Source organism: Mustela nigripes, chromosome 12 (assembly GCF_022355385.1).
Source record: "Mustela nigripes isolate SB6536 chromosome 12, MUSNIG.SB6536, whole genome shotgun sequence".
Classification (NCBI taxonomy): Eukaryota; Metazoa; Chordata; class Mammalia; order Carnivora; family Mustelidae; genus Mustela; species Mustela nigripes.
The window spans coordinates 165,268-181,653 of NC_081568.1; the positions used below are offsets into that span (position 1 = coordinate 165,268).

Consider the following 16,386-nt stretch of genomic DNA (forward strand, 5'->3'; position numbering starts at 1 on the left):
GGAAGGAGGGGCTGTTCCTCTAAAGAAAGTGTGGGCTTCTTAGTACCTCACAGCATGGGGAAGAGAAACCCAAGTGCACGGTAGGTGCGCTCAGGCACGTGGTGTAGACAGTCAGGTACACTACTGACATTCTCTAGTGTGCAGTACAGATACGCTCAGGTTTGTGACCAGGATGCACTCAGGTGTGTGCTGCGGGCACAGGTGCTCAGGTGTGGGACGTGTATGTGTGTGTATGTACTTTTTAAGATACATCTTACTGCAATATATTTTATTAGAATTCTAAATACTTAGAGTTATTTTATTAGGGCTTATCAGTATCCATTTGTAGTATTTACATATTAGATTATGGGAGAAAGAGAACACGGGGGGAGGGGCAGAGGGAGAGAGGCTTATGCAGCCTCACGCTCAGCACCGCTGGAGCAGGGCTTAATCCCATAACCCTGAGATCACATCTGGATCCTAACCAGCTGCGCCACCCAGGTGCCCCACGTGTGTGGTGTAGACACACTCAGGTGTGGGATATAGATGCTCTCAGGTGTGTGGTACGGGTGCAGTCCGTGTGTGTCACGGGTGTACTCGGGTGTGTTATATAGGTGCACTCGGGTGTGGTACAGATACACTCGTGTGGTACAGGTGCACTCAGGTCTGTGGCACCAGCTCTCCCCATGGGACCCAAGGGTCTGGTCAGTGGAGGTGCCATGAGGAGTGGATAGGTAGTTTGGGAGGTGGTGGTCAGTGGGGAACCTGGGCGGCAAGTCATGGCTGTGGTGTCTTGCGGTGGTGGGCATGTGGCTGTATTTCTGGAAGGCCCGGGAGGCAGGTGGGCTTAAGAGGTTTGGGGGCTCCAGTGGGGAGCCAGGCCACTTGAAGTTTGGGAGAAAACCTTCCCACCTGGATGTCTGCTCTGGGAGCCACATGCAGCCCCGCGAGCCTTCATTCGGCCACAAGGGGGCAGTGCAGTCACACCGTGGAGGGACACCTGCCCTGGGTGCCTCCCCCAGCGCCTGACCCCAGGGGCACACCGGTATGGAACGGACACGGTGCACTCAGGCGTGTGTTACAGGTACAGAGAGAAACCAGAGCAGGCAGCCTACAGTCTGAGGGCAGGAAAGGAGCGAAGACTGACTTGGGCGGCTCTCTGTTGGTCACTTTGCTCAAGCCGAGCCCTGGGTCCGCTTAGACACAGGCTTTTGGGATGGAGCAGGCAGAGCACCTCTGGGGAAGCTGGCCTCGTGAGGGAAGGCAGGCCGGCTGCCCCGGCAGCCCACAGTACCTGGTCCCTCGTGCCCTGTCCCCGCGTGCCGTTCCTCACCACAGCACGTCTGCCCCACGTCCGTGCCAGAAGCCACTGTCTGGGGCGTAGTCATCCTGGACGCGAGGTGGGATCTCACCGTGGCTTTGGCTTCCATATCCCTGATGACATGAAGCCCCTTTTCGGATGCTACTGACCATTCATTCGCTTGTCGTCCTCGGAGAAATGTCAGTGTCCCGAGGCTTTTCCCCTGTGTGGTGTTCTCAGCGTTCTGTCTCATTTCCGGTCTGTGATCATTTAATTTTTGCGCATGGTGTTAGGTTCAGCGTTCTTCTCCTGCATGTGCGTATCCGTTTTTCCCACCACCTTTTGCTGGCAAGACTGTCTTTCCTGCATGGAATGGTCTTGGCACTTTTGTCAGACATTGTTAGCCACGAGGCTGTTTTATGACTTATATATATTGTTACATAACATATCTGAGGGTTAATTTCTGGGCTCTCTGTTCCATTTGTCTGTAGTTCTCTGTTTTCTGGGTAAGAAAATGAAGACCTATAGAGGGTCCATAATTTGGCCAAGGTTGCATGATCAGTGGTGGTTGGGCTTCAGTTCGGACACAGGGCACCCTGGACCTCACCCCATTCATACAGGAGCAAGGGAGCCCAGAGGGCACATCTGACCCATCCAGCCTTCCCACTGGGTGATGCTCTAGGCCAGGCCGACTGGGCCTCACCTTGTTTAAAAAAGGATCAAACTCGCTGCTCACAATTCAGAGAGCAAAGTTCCTCTTGAAATTGCCTTCAAATGATAAAAAGAACCAGAGAGGGAAACAAAGCTTCAGGGTCACGTGGCTCAGGAGACACCTGGCCCCAGGTTCCAGGGAGAAGCTGCCAGAGTGCGGGGTGGTGCAGGAGGACATGGACAGGGGGATAAGGGAGGGCTTCCTGTAGGCAGGCCCCCCACCTCCCGGGCAGGAAGCCAGAGAAACCCACCCCCCGAGAACAGGTCCATTGAGGGCAGTGCCTCATTCTAGGGTGGGTGCAGCTAAGCTCACGTCACGGTTGTGAAGTAGCGACTCAGGAACCAGAAAAACGTCTTAGAGCCCGAACGACTTCCAGCCAGTAACTCAGAGGCCACCAAAAGTACTGCATCTGTTTAAAAAAGACCCAATTCTGTAAGAATCCAGAATAAGAAACAATTCTTGGAAATTAAAAACAGAATATCTAGATGGGAGAAAAGCTAAAGAACAGAGAAAACTCAAGGGAAGAAAATTTCCAAAAGGGGGCATTTTCCAGACCTAAAGGGAGTAGGGCTAGTTTGGAAGGGCACTACAGAGGAACAGGGCTGTGCCGAGGGGCATTAGAGCCCAGGGTCAAGGAGAGCCCCCCCGCCCCCTCCCAGGGAAGCACAGGTGCTCCTGAGACTCCGGGACTGGGCGGTCCTGTGGCAGGAGACGGCCCCCTCCCCAGATGTGTGGAGGGAAGGTTGTTTGCACCTCGAATTCTGTCACTAGATTTCAAGACACTAGGAAGCTCCTGGAGGATACGTGCCAGGAAACGAGTGAGAACACCAAGAGGAAGGGCCGAGATTCTGGACAGAACTAGCAGGAGGACGGGGAAGCCGGGGTCCAGGGAAGCCGGGGTGAGTGGCAGGTCTGCCCACGTGGGCGCAACCTCACTTGGGGAGCCCTGCGGAAGGCTCGTTCTCAGAGCTGCTGAAGGATGTGGAGGACAATAGTTCAAAGAAAACCAAGCAAATGAGTCATGTTTAGTTGGGGCTGGCAGGGCTGGTGGGGGGTGGGGAGAGATTGGAGGAGACAGGAAATAAATTACAGGAAGTAGGTCAGGAAATAGATGGTGACAAACGAGCTCGCTTCTTCCCTCCTCTTTTCCGCCCCCATAGCGGGTCAGCTATGGGGCTGTAGCCGGGTACAAGACCGATGCAAGTTCCTGGCCCCTGGCAGGGCCTGGATGGTGTTTGCTCTTCACAAGCACAGACTGCCTGGGATGTGGGTGGCTCAGGCCATCAGGGGCAGTTTCAGGGAAGGAGGGAAGCTGGATGTTGCTTTTCTTCTACCCCAGGGACCGTGCAGCCTCACCTGTGCTGGTCCTGCCCCAGGAAGTAGCAGTCAAGTGTCTCACTCCTGCCAGTCCTGGCGGGTGGGTGGGTGTGCCAGGGGCCTGAACAGAGAGGGGTCCCTGGATGTGGGGGTGCCATCTTCCCGTGCAGGGGAAGTGCCAGCTCTTACTAGAGGGCTCCAGACCTGGAGTGCAGGGACCCAACAGGTGTCCTGCCCACATTCCTGGGTCCGGGCCCCCTCCACCTTACTTCTGCAAGATGTGTTCCCCCCTCCAGAAATCATACACATGCTTACTTATTTAACAACCAAAAGAATTACCAAAATAAGTACAAAAGTACTACATGCTTTTTACAAATATGTGCAGGGATTGTAGAAATTTTAAACAGTAATTAAAGAGGTGCCTGGGTGCCTCAGTCCGTTAAGTGTCTGCCTTTGGCTCAGGTCATGATCTCAGGGTCCTGGGATGGAGCCCCTCATCAGGCTCCCTGCTCAGTGGGGGGGTCTGCTTGTCCCTCCCCCTCTGTCCCCCACCTCCCCGCTAACGCTCACTCACTCTCTCAAGTAAATAAAATCTTTTGTAAAAATTTTAAAAAGTAAAAAGAAATTGACTTTCTCCTATAATCTCAGTTATTCACCCAAACCTTTTCTGTCCATAATGCACGTTACAAAAGTTGCATCAGGACGCAACTACTGATTTTAGCTTCTGAAGACATACGAGCTATCACAATACAGCTGCAAGCAGCTCCCTGTCAAAAATGACACGACACCACTCACTCAGCAAACGTTTTTATTTTATTATTTTTAAAGATTTTATTTATTTATTTGACAGCACAAGTAGGCAGAGAGGCAGGCAGAGAGAGGAGGAAGCAGGCTCCCCGCTGAGCAGGGAGCCTGATGTGGGGCTCGAGAGATCATGACCCCAGTGGCAGGCAGCCACCTAACGAACCCAGCCCTGCAGCACCCCAAGGCCCACGAGTTTGAGTGCCTTCTCTGCAGTAGGCACCATATTCTTCCTGGGTAGAGGTGAACAGACCTGGGGAGTTTACCTGGTCCCCGGCAGTGATTTCAGGTGCGGTGTGCACCAGGGAGACAGCAGGCAGAGGAGATGGGCAGTGGTGGCCTTGGTTTGCTGTGGGTCTTCTCTCTGACAGAAACAGTTTGCCTTCCTGTGAGCATCCAGAGAAGAGCATTTCCCTGAGGGGACAGTGAGTGCAAAGATCCTGAGGCACTCATGCTTGCTCATTCAGAGGACATCAGTGACTCCAGGAAGAGAAAGATACTGGGGGCTTCTGAGGAGACAGGATTTTGCTCAGAGTCTGGTGGGCGCAGGAATGCCCCCTACAGGACTAGCTGCAGGGATGCGCGGTGGGGCTTGCATGAGGGGCTGATCCCGGAGACCACCCGGGGCCTGCACGTGGGATGGGGGTCAGGCGACCCCATGGCGGCCCGGGTGAGGACTGTGGCGCTGGAGCGGGTCGGGATCGCTCAGGCGTCGGGCGGACACCTCAGGTTGTGAGGCCAAGATCAGCGGGCGTCGGGGTGGTTCCAGGCCAGCACGCCTGCTGGAGCAGGGGCGGGCCCTACGACCCTCGGAGCCTTAGAGGACAGGGAGCGGCCGCCAGAGGTCCAGGGAGGAGGACCGCGCCTCTCCCCGCGGGTCTGCCGGGCAGGGCGTGCGCTCCGCGCGCCCGTCTGGTGGACCCTGAGAGTCCCGGGAAGCCCCGGGTCAGCGTGTCATAGCATCTTCGAGCCCGTACAACCTCGTGTTCCGATTCCCGCAACAGCCCCACTGGAGCCGACGGGAGACGCTCTGCTCCGATCACCTACTGGGTCGGGCCGCCTGCGCGCCGCGTCTCCGCCCCGCGGGCAGGTGCGCACTTGGCCTCTGCCGGCGCAGGTGGGTGGGGCGCGTGCCGGGGGGCCCGGGACCTCGAGGGGCACCAGCCGGCCGGGGCCGGACAGACCGTGGGAGAGCCCTCGGGGCCCCGACGGGCCACGGCGCGACCCGCGCGAGGCGCACGCAGAGCCGGAGGGCGGCCCGGAGCGCGGGGCGGGGATGCGCGCGCGCCCTGCCGCCTCCCGCGCTCGGTCGGCCCCGGGGCGGGGCGGGCTCGCGTGCCGGGGTGGGGCGGTCCGTGCGCGGCCGCCGCGGGTCCCGGTCCCGGAGATGCGAGCGCCGGCAGCCGGGTCGCCACAGCTCCCGGCCCGGGCGGGCTCCTCCCGCGGGTGCGCCTGAGCCTCTGCGCCCCGCCGGCCCGGGTAAGTGTCCCCGGCGCGCCCCGCCGGCCCGGGTAAGTGTCCCCGGCGCGCCCCGCCGGCCCCCGCTCCGCCGAGGGGCTCCAGCCAGCGGCCCTCTCGCGGGGCGCCGGGGCCGGGCGGGTGGGTGCGCACCTGAGAACCAGAAGGGGAAGAGGGAAGCGGGTCGGCCTCGACCGCTCCTGGCCCCGCGGTGTCTCCCTTCCCCACCAGCCCCTGCCTGTGACCCACCGCCCTGGGCCCGCTGGGCTAGTTCTGCCCTCGGTCCGGTGTCCTTCAGAAACTTCGTGGGCAGATGCTGCGCGGGGCTCGGCACGGGCCCCCGAGCCTTCCACAGGGCGGCCGGCGGAGGAGGGCCGGGGCCGGGGCTGGGGCGCACAGCCCGGCGCCCTCCTGCCCGGCGGGGAGCACCAGGCTTGGTTCTCACACTCGGGAAGGGCGGAAGGGCCCGTGTTCCAGGAATTCGCTTGGTTTCAGTTAGCGGCACCAAGAAAGTTCCCTTTTTTATTCCCCCGCCTCAAAGTCTTAATTTGAGTGGCCCCAAATCCCGGATCCTGGCGACTCTGTGAGTGGCCCCGGCCATCCGTGACTTGCTGGCCGGTGTTCCCACTGCGACTCAGCTGGGGAAGGGGCTGCTCACGGGACTGGTGACCAGTCAGGGCCAGAGATCAAAGGTCTGGGGCACCTCTTTCCTGGGGACCTTCCTCCTGCCTTTTTCCAGGGCCCTGGAGGCTTCTTCCCTCTTTGGGAGTGTACAGTGGGCCTTCAGCATCATCATGTCATGGGGTACAGGGGGGTAGCCCCTGTGACCTATACATGGCCTCTGTTTTACCAGCCACAGCCCGTCCTTGAGGGGTTCAGAACGTGAGTGTGTGCCCAGGACATCTGTGCCCAAGCTCTGAGTCCTTGAAAGTTGTGTACCTGGATTTCTGGCCCGGACAGCTGCTGACTCACCCTGGGGGCGCTCCAGGCGGTCTCTGGTAGAGGCGGGCCCTTAAGCCTGGACAACCTCCACCCAGTGTCCGCCATTAGGCTTCTGCAGGCCCCTGGAAGGGAGCCCCGTCCCGGTGGCAGTCCTGGCACCAGCCATTAGGTGGAGACCCCGTGGCGATGAGCTGGCCGCCTCTCTCGTGGTGAGTGGTGAGCGGGCAGTGCAGCCCTCTGATGGGAAGCCGCGTCGCCTGTGGCGGCGCTCCGGCAGCCCGTGGCTGGCCTTCCCCTCATTTAGGCACAAGAACTCTGAGGCGGAGTTGGAGTTTGGACTCAGACCCCTGGTGTGGTCCCACAGCAGTGCGTGCCCATTAAAGATGCTCCACGCCCAGCACGGAGCCCCACGGGGGCCTTAGACTCATGACCTTGAAGTCAAGACCTGAGCAAGATCCAGAGTCAGACGCTTAACCAGCTGAGCCACCCAGGAGCCCCTGGAGAAGGATTCCTAAGTAAAAGCTCCGGTTTCTCTGAGAAGCCCAGTCAGCTTAGAGCTTAGTGGGGAAGGGAGGGCCACCAACCCCCCTGCTGGGCCCCTCGCATGCCTGCAGGTCCCCATCTGCCTCCTAGCCCAGCACCCTCCGTGGTTGCAGGGGGGACCCTGGCCCAGGCCAGCCGCAGGCTGCTGGAGCCCTGCGTGGAGGGTCCCCTGCCCTCACTTCCCAATGGGGCGTCTGCCGCCTGCCGCCTGCACCTGAGGCGGAGACCTGTGTCCTAGGGGGCACTGCTTCCATGAATTCCGTCTGTTCCGATGGAGGCTTCATCTTTTTGAGGAGAACGCACAGGTATTTGGTAAAACGCCGTAATGTCCACCTGTCTGTTGGATTCCCAGGGCGGAAACCTCAGCTCACACGGAACCCAGACTGGTTTTCCAGCGAGGCCTGTGGTGGTGTGTGCCGGTCGATGCGCAGCCCCTTTGATCTCTTCCACACACACCCCGTGGGGGTACCTGTGACTATTTACCTGCCTTTGGTGCTTCTGACCATAAACTGTGTCCAGGGTTGTACTGAGCACTGAGATGGAGACACCAAGGGACTTCTTGGTTTTGTGGGGCAGAAGGTGCGAGGCTGTGGAGTGGGCACACGATGCAGGCTCCGCCTGGCGCCAGTTCCTGCGTGAGGGAGAGACTTCCGGTGAAGGGGTCAGGGTCAGCTGGGACAGGAATGGCCCCTCCTCATCTTCTCTGTCATCTGCCCGCTCCCATGCCACCCCTGCTCCAGGTTTAGGGCTCATCCGGGAACGGTGGTGCTGGGGATGGGGTCCCCTTCACCTTCGACCTCCCGCGTGACTCTAGGTTGCTGCGTGCCCAGCCCCTCCTGGGGCCTAAGCTGGGGCCAGGCCTGGGATGGCTTTGCTCCCCGGCCTGCAGCCACCGAGGGTCTGCCTGGCTGCCCAGAGCAGGGCAGGTGTGGCGGCCATGGCCCAGGACGAGGCTGCGAAGGCGGAAGCATTTCTCCGTGGGTTCCTGCTCCCGCCTGCCAGGGCCCAGAGCTCTCCTGCCCCCGACTCCTGCTGCGTGCTCCGGGGGTCCGGCACACGCATGCGGACAGTCTGGCACACCGACGCGCTCAGCGGCCGTTTCCCACCATCCTCGTCGGCTCGGAACGCCCCGCCCGCCGCGCCCCTGCCGCTGCCGCCTGCGTCTGTTCCCGCGCGCAGGTGCCCTCAGACGGCTGCGGTCCGCGCCCGCCGCTGCCCCTGCTACTCCCTTTCTCAGCCCCCCAGAAACTTCACCTGCGATTAGTACATTTGTGTCCTGGGTTTACCCTCAGAGCAGTCACGTCAGCTCCAACTAGCCTTTTAAAGTACCGTCCGGCGCGTGCGTTTAGTATATCCAGAGCTGGGCGCCTCCGGCCCGCTGCGTCCAGAACTTCCCCTTCACGCCGGACTGACGCTCCCTGCGGGTGAGACGGTCGTTCCGGTCCTTCCTCCCCGGCCCTGGCGACCGCTGACCTTTCCGCTGTCTGGTCCCCGCCGATGGGGAACCAGCGCGGGCGCCGCCGGCCGGGCCCCCCCCCCCCAGCGATGCTCGCCCTCGGGCGGCCTCACGGTCGTCGACACGCGGCTGCTGTGACCGACGGTGCCGAGCGTGTGTTTTCAGTTCTGGGTGCACGGCCAGGAGCGCGACCGCTGGGCTGCCCCTGTCTGCCTCTCCGGGGGTCTGCCACGCCGTCGCCCCGGGGCCACGGGGGGCTCCGCGTCCTCACCAGCGCCTGTCGCTGGCCTTCGCTCTGTCCTGAGCCGGCCTGGGGGGCAGCGGCCGCGCTCGCTGCGGGTTTGATCGCGTCTCCCCAGCGCTTGCGGACCGAGGCGCTCCCGGGCCTCGGTCACCGTTCGCAGGTTTTCTGCGGGGAAATGTCTGCTCAGGTCCTTTGACCATTTTCCATTGGGCCGTTTCTCTTTTTGTTGTTGTTGGGTTGTCAGGATTCTTTGTATGTCTTGGGCAGTAGACTGAGCAGATGCATGGTTTGCCAACGTCTTCTGTTCTGTGACTGGATGGTGTCCTCTGAAGCACAGGTTTTAAAATTTGATGAAGTCTGATTTTTTTTAAAAAGTCTTTTATTTGTGCCTTTAGTGACACATCTAAGAATCTTTTGCCAAATTTAAGGTCATGAAGGTGTAGTCCCATGTTTTATCATTTTACCTCTCACACAAAGGTCTTTAAGTAATTTTGGTTAATTTTTCATACGGTGTGAGGCAGGGATGTCCGTTCACCCGTCTGGGGACAACATTCTTCTTCCCCATCGAATGGCCTCGGCATGATAGGGTCTCTGTTCTTATGCCACATTTTGCTGCTTTTTTATGCTTTTTTAAAAAACTTGTTATTATGGAAAATTTCAAATCTTTACCAAAAGTGAAGAGGAGGTTGTAATGAGCCCAGCCTGTTCATCGAGTGGCACAGATGCAGTATCGGTATCAAACGGTCCGGTTTCGTGTAGACCCCACTCTGCTCTCAGATGGTGCAGTGTGTCCCCAACGTGTCATTTCTTAGTACGTAACACTGACACGGGTAGGCTTAAAAAAAATCAGCTTTTTGTGTTTTTAGCTTAATTTTTTGTTTGAATTGAGGGACTTCTATAAGGAAGTACTAACCCAACAGCAGATGGACCATAAAGGTGAGAAGAAGACTGTGGAGGACGCCCCAGGGTGGCAGAACAAGCTGGAAGAGTGCACTTAGAAATGGGGAGCCCTCTCCAAGGCTGGGGTTCCGGGCTCTTTGGAGAGGGTATGGTTCAGCCCCTGGGGTGGGGTGGGGGGTAGAAGGTCACTGAGTCTGTCAGCCTCTGGCAGTGGGGAGCAGGAAGAAAGACACATCTGAGCCCTGGGATCGGAAGCTTCTTACTCCTGGATACTTGGCACGAGTTTTGAGCACCATCACAGCACTCAGTGAACAGGGAGGAACCTTCCACCGGGCCCTTGCGTGTCCCCCCTCCTGGCCTAGGTGCCACAGTTTCCATACCCCTCACCTCTACACACGTTACAAACCCCACAACACGTGCTCATCGTTGTTTAAACAACTGTCTTTCAAAGACAGTTAAACAGTAAGAGTAGACCCTGGGTTTGTACCCAGCAGCTCTGTTTCCTGTGCCTCCCGTTCCCTTTGGTGGACCCGTGTTACCATCTGGTATCACTTTCCTCTGGCCTGAAGACACCCCTTCGCATGTCTTACAGCGTGGGTCAGCTGGTGAGCCAGTCTTTCAGTTTTTGTGTGTTTGGAAAACTCTCCAGCCCTTCAGTTTTGAAAGCTGTGTTCCCAGGGTATGGAATTTTATGACGTGGCTCCGCCGTCTCTGTGCTTCCCCGACGAGGCGGCTGCCGTCATACTGCCCGTGTCCCTGCGCACCCGGTGGCTGTTTTCTGTGGTGACTTTTATGATTGTTCTGGAGGCCCCGGCTATGAGCAACTTGATTAGGACTGACTTTGCTGCAATTTCATGTTTCTGTGCTGAGACTTTATTGATCTTCTTGAATCTGTAAGTTTACAGTTTTCATTATGTTTGGACAAATTTCTTTATTTTTTTAAAAAATTTTTTATTTTTTATAAACATATATTTTTATCCCCCGGGGTACAGGTCTGTGAATCGCCAGGTTTACACACTTCACAGCAGTCACCAAAGCCCATACCCTCCCCAATGTCCATAACCCCACCCCCCTTCTCCCAACCCCCCTCCCCCCAGCAACCCTCAGTTTGTTTTGTGAGATTAAGAGTCACTTATGGTTTGTCTCCCTCCCAATTCCATCTTGTTTCATTGATTCTTCTTCTACCCACTTAAGCCCCCATGTTGCATCACCACTTGCTCATATCAGGGAGATCATATGATAGTTGTCTTTCTCTGCTTGACTTATTTCGCTAAGCATGATACGCTCTAGTTCCATCCATGTTGTCGCAAATGGCAAGATTTCATTTCTTTTGATGGCTGCATAGTATTCCATTGTGTATATATACCACATCTTCTTGATCCATTCAGCTGCTGATGGACATCTAGGTTCTTTCCATAGTTTGGCTATTGTGGACGTGCCCCTTTGGATCACTACGTTTGTATCTTTAGGGTAAATACCCAGTAGTACAATTGCTGGGTCATAGGGCAGTTCTATTTTCAACATTTTGAGGAACCTCCAAGCTGTTTTCCAGAGTGGTTGCACCAGCTTGCATTCCCACCAACAGTGTAGGAGGGTTCCCCTTTCTCCGCATCCTCGCCAGCATCTGTCATTTCCTGACTTGTTGATTTTAGCCATTCTGACTGGTGTGAGGTGATATCTCATTGTGGTTTTGATTTGTATTTCCCTGATGCCGAGTGATATGGAGCACTTTTTCATGTGTCTGTTGGCCATCTGGATGTCTTCTTTGCAGAAATGTCTGTTCATGTCCTCTGCCCATTTCTTGATTGGATTATTTGTTCTTTGGGTGTTGAGTTTGCTAAGTTCTTTACAGATTTTGGACACTAGTCCTTTATCTGATATGTCATTTGCAAATATCTTCTCCCATTCTGTCAGTTGTCTTTTGATTTTGTTAACTGTTTCCTTTGCTGTGCAAAAGCTTTTGATCTTGATGAAATCCCAATAGTTCATTTTTTCCCTTGCTTCCCTTGCCTTTGGCGATGTTCCTAGGAAGATGTTGCTGCGGTTGAGGTCGAAGAGGTTGCTGCCTGTGTTCTCCTCAAGGATTTTGATGGATTCCTTTCGCACATTGAGGTCCTTCATCCATTTTGAGTCTATTTTCGTGTGTGGTGTAAGGAAGTGGTCCAGTTTCATTTTTCTGCATGTTGCTGTCCAATTTTCCCAACACCATTTATTGAAGAGGCTGTCTTTTTTCCATTAGACATTCTTTCCTGCTTTGTCGAAGATTAGTTGACCATAGAGTTGAGGGTCTATTTCTGGGCTCTCTATTCTGTTCCATTGATCTTTGTGTCTGTTTTTGTGCCAGTACCATGCTGTCTTGATGATGACAGCTTTGTAATAGAGCTTGAAGTCTGGAATTGTGATGCCACCAACTTTGGCTTTCTTTTTCAATATCCCTTTGGCTATTCGAGGTCTTTTCTGGTTCCATATAAATTTTAGGATTATTTGTTCCATTTCTTTGAAAAAGATGGATGGTACTTTGATAGGAATTGCATTAAATGTGTAGATTGCTTTAGGTAGCATAGACATTTTCACAATATTTGTTCTTCCAATCCAGGAGCATGGAACATTTTTCCATTTCTTTGTGTCTTCCTCAATTTCTTTCATGAGTACTTTATAGTTTTCTGAATATAGATTCTGTGCCTCTTTGGTTAGGTTTATTCCTAGGTATCTTATGGTTTGGGGTGCAATTGTAAATGGGATTGACTCCTTAATTTCTCTTTCTTCTGTCTTGTTGTTGGTGTAGAGAAATGCAACTGATTTCTGTGCATTGATTTTATATCCTGACACTTTACTGAATTCCTGTACAAGTTCTAGCAGTTTTGGAGTGGAGTCTTTTGGGTTTTCCATGTTTGGACAAATTTCTATCCAATTTGTTTTTCCTGCCACCTCTATTGTTTGGAGCCCCAGTTATACACATAGTATACTGAAATACTGAAGAATTTCGGTTTTATTTTGGTGCTACTGTAAATGGTACTACTTTTCAAAACGCTTTGTTCTGGTGGCTCATGGCTGGTCTCCAGAAACACACTTGACTTTTGTATATTGTTCTTTTACCCTTCGACCTTTCTGACCTCAATTACTGTAAGAGATTTGTCTTAGTAAACTTCCAGGGATTTCTGTAGGTACAATCACATTGTCTGTAAGCAGGGTTCTGTCTCCCCTCCCCAACGTTACGGCACTGCTTTTCCTCATCTCGCTGCCCTGTCGAGGACACGCACACGGTGCTGAGTGGGAAGCGGGATGAAGGGTCTGTGGGCTCCAGGAGGAGCTCGGTTTTCGTGGTCAGGTGTGACGCTCAAGTAGGTATTGCTGTAGAAGCCCTGCATTGGGGTAATTAAGCTCCCTTCAAATCCTTTTCTTTGTCAAATACTTTTTTGCATATAGGAGATGATCATATGTATTTTTTCATTAGTTTGTTAAAGTAGGGAATTGCAATGACCAATTGTTGGATGTCGAAGTGGCCTTGAATTCTTGGATAACCCTCACTCGCCGTCCTGTTTGGCCCTATTTGTATTGCTGACTACGTTTGCTGACCTGATTGCGTCCATGGTACATATCAGTCTGTAGTTTTCTTGAAGTGTATGGTTTTTGGTCAGGGTGATGCTGAACTTATAAACAAATTATCAATTTTTTAAATTGTATTTTCAATTTTCTACCAGAGGTTGCAGAAAATTGGTATTATTATTTTTTTTCTAAAAGTGGTAGAATTTACCATTGAAACCTTCTGGGCCTGAGTGTTTTTTGTTTTATTTTGTTTTTTATTATTGAAATAGAAATAGGATCAAACAGTTGTGGTTTTTTTCTTGAGTAAATTGGGTAGTTTGTGTCTTTCGAGGAATTGGCCCATTTGGCCTAAATTATTGGATTTGTGGGGTTAGTATTTGTCTCTGTGTTTGGGCTACCACAACAGAAGCTCCTACTGGGGGCTTGAACAACACACATTTATTCCTCATAGTTCCAGAGGCTGCAAGTCCAAGACCAGGTACTTGCTGGCTGGTTTTACGAGCTTCTCAGGTGCTCTCTCAGGTGTGGTCTGAGGTCGGGCCCTGTTTGTGGAGGGAGGGAGAGACCGAGAACATGGAAGGTGACGGTTTGAGTAAGCCGAGAGATTACATGCAGAGGCTTGTCGTAGGCGGCAGAAAGATGAGTGGGTCCAGCATCCTCTGGCCATCTCTGAAAAGTCATCTCTATAAAGAGGCCTCAACTAGGCTCAGTCACATGTATCATGCACTTCTCAAGACTGTGTCCTTAGAGCAGCTGCTGGGAGCAGGAAAGGTGAGTGGAGCCCACATCCAAGGAGAGGGGAGGGGGGATGAAGAGCTTCCTAGTACCCCGCCCGGCTCACAGGTCAAGTGGCGGTCACGTCTTCCCAACACTGCTGATTTGCTTTCCAGCAAGAGCTCTCTTCTTGGTTTGCAGTGACTCCATATGCATAGTGAGGAGACAGCCCTGGTGTCTCTTCCTCTTCTTATAAAGGCAACAGTTCTAACAGATCAGGGCTCTGCTTTTATGACCTCATGCAACCTTAGTCACTTCCTTCAAGGCCCCGCCTCCACTGGAGGATTAGGGCTTCAACATATGGATTTGGGGTTTGGGGAAACAGGTAAGTCATAGTTGTATACTCTTATTTTCATTCTGATGTCTGTGGGATCTGTAGTGATGACCCCTCTTTCACTCCTGATCCTGGTCATTTGTGTCTTCTCTATTTCTTGATCTGGCTAGAGGTTTATCCATTCCATTAATCTTTTCCTAGAACTGACTTTTGGTTCATTGAGTTTTCTCTACTTTTCTGTTTAAAGTTTCATTGATTTTTTCTTCTTTATTACTTCCATCCTTCTGCTTGATTTGAATTTATTTTCTCTTTTCCTAGTTACTTAAAGTAGAAGCTTACATTATTTTTTTTAAAGATTTTATTTATTTATTTGACAGACAGAGATCACAAGTAGGCAGAGAGGCAGGCAGAGAGAGAGAGGAGGAAGCAGGCTCCCTGCTGAGCAGAGAGCCCAATGCGGGACTCGATCCCAGGACCCTGAGATCATGACCTGAGCCGAAGGCAGCGGCTTAACCCACTGAACCACCCAGGCGCCTGAAGCTTACATTATTTGAGATCTTTTTTTTCCTCATATAAATGTTTAATAATATCACTTTCATCAAAGTATTGCTCAGCTGTGTCCCACAAAATCTGATATGTTGTATTTTCATTTTCATTCAGTTCAAAGTGCTTTAAATTTCTTTGAGATGTTCTCTTTTACCCATGGTTGTTTAGGAGTGGATTGCTTTCCAAATATCTGGGCATCTTCCATATATCTTTCTAGTATAATCACATCATTGTCACAAAATATACTTTGTATGATTTCTATTCTTTTGAGTTTGTTGAGGATTGTTCAAAGTCCCAGCATTTGGTCTATCCTGATGAATGTTCCATGTGCAAAGAATGCATGGTCTGCTGCTGCTGAGTGGGTGTTCTGTAAATGTCCGTCAGTTCAAGTCTTGACTGTTTACATATCCTAAAGCCTTCCTGATTTTTGGTTTACTTGTTCTATTGATTACTGAGAAAGGAATGTTGTTGTCCCTGGTTATAGTCCTTTTTCTTAAGCCTACTGTGTCTCATATGCTCATAAGGACCCCAGCTTCTTTTGATTACTGATTACATGGCACATGTTTTCCTATCCACTTACTTTACCTACTTGGGTCTTTATGTTCAAGGTGTGTTTCTTATATTTAAAGCACATTCGTGACCTACATCGATATTCCTGTGGCTCTTCACACTCAGGGTGGACATTCTGTGTTGACGCCCCCTCTTCCTGAGGCCAGGTGAGGGCTCCTAAGCTCCAGTGCAAGTCTGTTGGCCGGGTGACAGGCCGTGTGTGGTCACTGCGCGCTGGTCTGTAGGATGTTTGGGAGGGCTCGTATACCCTCCCTGCATGGAAAAATCAAGATTTTGGTGCCCTCTCCAAGGTGATGGGTGAGCCTACCAGCCTCAGGGCACAGATCCTGGGCTGGTTCATGGGGATCTCCTCTTGGATCCCAGCGCCATGTGCAGTCCTGCTGGTGGAGGCCGGAGGGTGTGTTCAGCTGGGCTCGGGGCAGCTGTGGGCAAAGTCCAGGCCGTGGAGTTGAGTGGGAGATTTTACACACGAAAGAGGAAGCCTGTTGGCTCCGAAGTACGGGGCCCTACCGGGGAGGGCAGAGAAGAGGAAGAAGACCCGCCACAAACGCCACCGAGTGAGGACACATGTGGCCCCTCGCCTGAGGAACAGCCCCCTCAGAGCCCTGATGCAGCAGCCGCTCTGTGGCCCTGCAGCCGCGTGTCTGTCTCGTGGGCGCCCGTGGAACAGTGTCTGGCTCCTGAGGACAACCTCAGGCCGTTTCTCTACCGAAAGCTCTTTCAGAACTGACTGCGGGGGCCCAGCGCTGATCCCCAGACGGGTGCAGTGACTCGGGTCCTCGGGTCGGGCTTGGACACCGGGGCACTGCCATCATGGCGGGGGCCGTGCGTGCACCCTGCAGCCTGCAGCAACTTCCCGCTGAGGGAAACAGGGTGTGCGGGGTTCAACAGGCGGGCTCTGCGGGTCACCTGGTTCGGTTGCTGATGCGGGCCGGGGACCCCGCTGTGGAGTCCGTGGGGGGACCCCGGTGAGCACAGCAGGCCGGGGCTGACGCCGTGGTGGGTGCGGGTCTGGGGACGGTGC

The 16,386-nt window shown here is 53.7% G+C and overlaps 1 protein-coding gene across 2 annotated transcripts in view; it reads left to right on the forward strand.

Annotated features, from left to right (window-relative positions):
- Positions 1–5,497: 5,497 nt before the first annotated feature.
- The window catches only part of AHRR (aryl hydrocarbon receptor repressor), a 78,340-nt gene continuing 67,451 nt past the window's right edge, over positions 5,498–16,386 (forward strand). For both annotated transcript variants that reach the window (XM_059416792.1, XM_059416793.1), the window contains exon 1: positions 5,498–5,588. The gene's annotated coding sequence lies outside the window, so the exon portion shown is untranslated. The remainder of the gene's footprint in view (positions 5,589–16,386) is intronic.